We start from the raw sequence: 6621 nt of genomic DNA, 5'->3' as shown, positions 1-6621 counted from the left end.
AACAATATTTTATGATCAAACTTACTAATTTAAGTGGGGTTCCATCTAAAAGAACAACTAAACTTCAGCTAGCAGAGTAAAATTTCCAGTAAAACTGAGGAGTGTTGAATTTTGGACCCTATGTGAGGCTACAGGTTTATCTTTAAAAATGCTCAAGAGAAATGACTGAAGTCACCTCCTTATTATTGAACATTAGGTTTTGTAATTATAGGTAGGAGATTTGTTCCAGCCTGTGAAGTTTGTTTTCAGAACAACGTCCTCTCAAATTAGTCCTGCAGTTTATACATATATATATATATATATATATATAAAACATTAGTACACTTGGCTTCTAGTAACTCAGGTTCATGACATTTTTTTAAAAGGCATTCCCTGCCAAGTAATGGTTAGGGAGACAAAATAACACGCATTAGAGAGAGTAATCAAGTTTACCATACTTTAAATATATCTGAAATTGATTTAATGGAAGGCACAAATACCTTAACGTTTGCAATATTCTGTTTCTCACTTGCTCAAAAAGGATGGAAGGGCACAAATCGGTTGATGAGTTGTTCATAAAACTATTCATACAAAATACAATTGTTACAGATTTCAATACCTAAGCTGAGCACAAGCCAAGTTCTATTCAGTCACATTTATGTAATCTTTCAGGAGTTAAAGGCAAGTCAAAGAACTGGGGAAGTCAAAGAATTGGGCCTTAAATTTATCCAAAATATTAATACTCTTGAAAAGCTAAATGACAAAGTAATCTGATTGAAACTATGGGATCATTTATAAAAAAGTCTGCTGGCTCTCAAGATTTTCACCCTGATTACACTTCTACTAGCAGCAGCGACATGTAATTCAACTGGAGGCAGTGTAAAACGAGTACATGAGACCACAATCATGCCTTTTGAGTGTGGCATCAATATCTTTACAACTTTTATTTAAAACAAAAGTTTTTCCCCCTTGATTTGTATTACAGTTTTCTTCCTAGAAATCCTGGCAAAAAAAACCCAAACATCTTTCTTATTCTTTCTCTCTCTTACTTTTTTTTCCTCAGAGGTACACAGAAATTACACAGCACTTAGCAAAGCTGCCAAGGACAGTTCAGCTGTAAGTGTCATAACAAGCATCACATTTCATGTGTTTCTTTGCCAGCCTTGATGTCATGCAGGAAAGATCAGATGATCTTTGGCATGTGGGAGGACAGACCTATCTACCATCCCAAAGCTACAGCAGAAGGAAGCTGGTGTGAATGCACGGAGGTTACTTCCCTGGAAATATTCCAGCCTTGAATTCATGGAAAGCCCCTCAGGAATAATTTCAAAGCTTAGAAAACTAGGCAGGGAGCTGAATACTTACACCTTTTGCACTTCCTGAATCTCTCTGTGGGCATTTACTGCCAAACTTGCACTGACTGGGTTACTACACATCAGACCAACTCCTCATTTCTGCCCCCCAGCTTCTCATGTACAGGCTGTGGAGTAAATCAAGGGGCTCCCCGAACAAGTAGGCCTGCAAAGAAGACAAATCTACCAAAGGCCAGGCTGCTGGGAATCTGGGCAGGGACAGCAGAGAGCCATGACTAGTAACAAAAGGGAAACAGGGAAATGCCTGTGACCTCTGTTACAACTCAAGAGCACCTACAGCCTGTGCAATGCTGTGTTACTGACAGACAAAGGTGAGCATCTGGAAGAATCCTGATTAAATACAGCACTAACCAGCTGAGCCCAGTCATACACCCCATCACCTCTCAGAAGGCTGATCTGGATCCCCTACCCTGTCACTTCCTTTGTGCCTGTCAGACAGCTCCATCATCAGGTTGTAAAAGTGTCTGAATGCCACATTTAAGAACAGCATCAGCTCGCATCTGTGTGTTTAGGAGACTTCTTCACTGTTTCAGGAAGCAGCAATTATTACTGTTGTGGGAACAACCTCAACAGTTTGGCAGAAAAGCTGGAAGGTGAGTAAATAAATTCAGAAAAGACGTTTTTAAACTTTGGTCCATAAGAACATGAGCCGAAGACAGTAGAAAAACCTGGTGCAAAACCTCTGCTGGTGCAGCTACACCGTTCCCAGCTCTCAGCTAATATCTGTACTCTGTACTCTAGACTGAGCTACAGCCTACAGACAGGGTGACTCAGGGGACTGGTTTGGAGATTGCCGTGTCGTTATCTGTGATATAGGCAAGATATGGGCACTGTTCTGAGACTGATACAGATGGATTTTGAAACGGCATTTGATTTGTCAACCACAGTGGCAGTCAGTTGATAACAGTAGGGTTTTTTTCCAGGAAACTTTATGAGAATTTAGGAGAACAATAGGACTGTGCCTACATCGATCTATTTGCAACACAGGTCCCACAGCTTTTTTAGCACCTCCTCACACTACAGATCTTCATTAATTAATTCATGTATCTAGCCTCATTTTACTGCATCTCAGACTTTATAAAGGCTTTTGCATTCTTCTTAACTCTCATAACTCCAATAACAGTTTTCAGGAAAAATAAGTTTTTGACCTGCTTACAAGGTTTTCACTATATGGAATAAGATTTTTCAAGTACTAAAAGTCCTGCATATTTTATTTAAGCAAAATGCTTAGCCACCCACAATGAGCTCAGAAGCAGCCGGTTTCTGTTGTGACTTACTCCTTTGCACAATGGTTGAGAGAGATTGAGACAGGAAGGGCAAGTTCTTACTGCACGAGCTAAAGCAGCACAGAGGCTCCAGGGCACTGAAGGGAGGAAGGAAATTAAGAGGGGGGAGCACCATTTTTCAAGACAGGAAGAGGACAATAACCTCCCATCTCCTTTAGCAGAGAAACACAGCTCTAGATGGAACATGGTATGTTAATGTGTTCATGTGCCCTGCTAAGGCATTCCTGCTAACCTCAAGATTATTCTGTTGATGGCCAATTTACATTCATTTGTTCTTGGGACAAGACTGGGAAGAAGCATATGCCTTTCCCTTATTTAAAACTCAGTACTTGCTTGTTGATGATAATGGCAGAAAAAACAAGATGTCTGTTTCATTCTTATTTAAGTAATCCTTTTATCTAATTGAATCAAATTCTTATGCTTCCCTTCCTCTCTCCCCAAAAAATCTAAAGACAAAACCAAAATAGTCAAGACATTCTTTTCACTTTCACTTTATTAAAAAGGTTGTTTAAAAAAAAAATAGATTTTTCTTCAAATGTCATTGAAATTTAAAAATAGGAAGGTACCAGAAAAGTCTTTTGTAGTGCAGTCATAACAGTATCACATCATTGTTGAGCACCACAATTAAAATGATACATTATGACAGTGATGTGATACATCTCTGCATTTGGTCTTTCAGGATGCAGCAAAAAAACTATTCCAATTTTTGTTCTGTCTGCCAACCATTTTTTCAAATGGGCTGCTGTTCATGTACTTTGAGATGGTAAAGCATTCTTTCCTTTAGATGCTGTGATATGGGTATTTTTAAAACACATTTTTGAGGTGTTAAAATAACATTATTGTATAGCCACCAAACCTGCTAAGTGAAGAAAAAGAAGACTAAGAAAAACTCTGGGATACGTAATACTTTTAGCTGGACCCAAGAGCTACAGTTTGTTTGGAAGACTGCAGCCAGGATAATTATGTTGCCTTTTGTGAATTAAATAAGAGTTGCAGGTGTGAAATTACTTTTGATATTTAGATAATTAAATTAATTTAGGAGACAAATTCATGCTGACATTTGTGAATGTAGATGCTGCTACAGATCAGACTGAAAATGAAATGTGAAAATCCTTTAAAGCTGAAGCCACCTAAAGAGGCATTTGTGAATTATATGAATACTGTTTTCTTTACAGTGAAGGACCATCACAAGAGAACTCTTCTCTTCAGAAACCAATCCTGTTCTATAATGCATAAATGATTGTGTCTACAGTAAACTAAAATCTACATCTGTCAATCTTAATTTATAACCAGACTTAATAAGATATTAATGAATATTTTGTTCCTTTATACCATGTGAACTAAGATCAAGGAAAACTGCAAATTGGAATGAATTTTCAGATGCATTTCTTATGTAGATAAAAGGCAAAAAATTCACCATTGCACCAAACCTTGAATATGCAATGAATCACGCAAGTGAATACCAATCTAAGTTTAAGCACTCCTAGGTATTTGCAATATTGTGTTAAAAATCAATGAGAACGCCAGTGGCCAGCCTATTTAAGACCCATGCTCATGAAGCTCCCCTCCAAGTTGACTTGGCCATGGAATCATCTATTTGTGATATGAATGTTATGTACTCTAAGACATTTGGTTGATACTTCTTTGCAGAGAGAACTTTCAGAAACCACAGATTTTTTTAAATAGATATTTCTGCCTATACAGATGGTACAAACTTGCATACATCAAGATCAAGGTGTCTAAGTCAGCAGTATTGCATCAGTGGAAAAGGAATAACCTGAGAAGGTAAGAGTCCAATTGTTCTTCAAGCAACATAGTTATTCTTTATAACTCTAAGGGCTTGGAAATTTAGATTATTTATTTATCCAGGTTCGATAAATCAACACTGCAATAGGTAGCTCAACAACAAAAGTGATATTGAAACTAGAAGGCAATTCACAAGAAGAACATGCTACCAATGTGATTAAAGTGTTGCATGAATCAACACTGAGAAGAACCAGAGTATGTAATAATGACATTTAACTCAGAAAAAAAGGTAACAGGAACAAAAAAAACCCAAAACCAGACCACAACTATTTATCTTAAGGGTGACTGGGAGTGAGGGGGGAAGACTTGTTTGCCAGGACAGAGTAAGTTATTTCCTATTATTATATCTGAAAAGGAAGATTTATAGGAAAAAATATTTACTGAAGTTAATGGTAGTGGTAGGAATAACTAGAATGTGGGACAGTATAAAGGCCATTTGTAGAAGCTGTACTACTGGAAACACCCAAAAGTCAACTGAAGTATAAACTGAAACTATTAGAGTTGGCAGTTTTTCTACCACCTAGACTGTAACACCCCAGCCTGGGTAGAATGATGCTGTGTGAGACCTTGTCACCCTGCTAAAGTCAAAGTAGACAACATCTGCTGCTCCTTCCTCATCCATAAATCTAGTCATTTCATTATAACATGAATCAGGTTGGTCAAGCATATTACTCTTGGCAAATCCACACCGTCAGTTCCCAGTGACCTTCTCCTTCATGTGCTAAGAACTGAATTCCAAGAGGACTTGCACCATAATTTCCTGGGGACCTAAGCAAGGCTGACCCATCTGGTCCCATGAATTTGTACAGGTTAAGATTTCTCAAGTCAACCCTGACTAGACCCTCCTGCACTACCAGTAGTTCCTCTTGTGTTTGAGCCTGTCTCCAGGCACAAAGGCCTGGGAGATGCTGGTAAAGACAGAGGTGAATAAAGTGTTGAGTACCTCATTCTTTTTGTATCTGCTGCCACTAATTTACCCAGCACATTAGCCATGGGCCTACATTTTCCTCATTTGTTGTTTGCTGCTAATGTAGTGGTAAGCGTGCCCTTGCTGCTTATTGTCAGTCTCAGCTCTAGGTGAACTTTGCTTTCCTACTACCACCTGTGCCATCCTGGGCAACTTCTATATTCTTTCTTTGTAATATGCTCCTGTTCCTGCCTCTTACATATGTTCTTTTTGCATTGCAGCTCAGTCATCTGTTCCTGATTTGGTCAAGCCAGTCTTCTGATACGTATACTCACTTTCCTGAGTCCTGGCATGGACAACTCTTTACTCCTTAAGAGCAACATTTTCTGAGTCAGTCAGCTCTCTGGAGCTCCTTTGCCCTTCAGTGCTGCCTTCTACAGGATGCCACCTACCAGCTCTCTGAATAAGCCAAAGTCTGCTCTTCTGAAGCCCAGGGTCTCTCCCCTGTTCTTTTCTTACCTCACCCCCCATCAGGAACGAGAGACAAGGCTGCAATAGATCCCACCAACAAACTACATCATCTCAGATCATAGCATGCAAAGGCCTGAGGTACTACAACACACATAGTGGAAATCACTCCTGTAAAGCTGGAGACCCAGGACTCTGAATGCTTGCAGAGGAAAGTTCACTGTGCAGCAGAAAATGTGTTTATTTTGTTTTCCTTCCTAAAAAATTTAATAAATGGCGAAGGTTGTCCTGTGTGTACATATGGATTTCATTATTCAGGGGAATTTATATCAACTTTTAAAAGATATAGTTATCAATCCTGACGTGTCACGTAAATACATTTATTCTTTATAAAATATGGCACTGGGGGATTCCAAAGCTGTGTTCTTATCCGCTTTCTTTCAAATATCCAGCAATGACAACTGTACCAGCCTCCTATGAATTCAGAGGCAGCTGTTTATTTCTTTATGCCTCACTGTCTTTCTCTATCCAGTTGCCTCTTAAACTGTAAGCCCTTTGTGGCAGAAAAGCCTTTTGTTCATTGTTTTGTGGTGGATTTTTTTGGACAGCACCCAGCACAATGAGGAATGAGGTTCCTAAGCTTTACCATAATATTAAGCAACATATGTTCATCCATTTTTTTCTATTTTTATACTTATATAGGTGACATTTTAGACCCTTTGTACCCAGCTCAGCCACACTACAGAAACTGCTCCACACGCATCTTCCCTAAGATAGTGCTTTCGGCTACAGTAAGTAGAAG

At 38.9% G+C, this 6621-nt stretch overlaps 1 long non-coding RNA gene across 1 annotated transcript; it reads left to right on the top strand.

Moving 5' to 3' along the window:
• Positions 1-312: 312 nt before the first annotated feature.
• LOC308060594 lies at positions 313-6116 on the top strand. Its single transcript, XR_013926806.1, has 2 exons — positions 313-4423; positions 5633-6116. It is a non-coding gene; the product is annotated as an uncharacterized lncRNA (long non-coding RNA).
• The last annotated feature ends 505 nt before the right edge of the window (positions 6117-6621 follow it).

Source organism: Falco punctatus (assembly GCF_963210335.1).
Source record: "Falco punctatus genome assembly, chromosome: 3".
In the NCBI taxonomy this organism is placed as follows: Eukaryota; Metazoa; Chordata; class Aves; order Falconiformes; family Falconidae; genus Falco; species Falco punctatus.
This window is presented reverse-complemented; position numbering and strand designations above follow the sequence as displayed.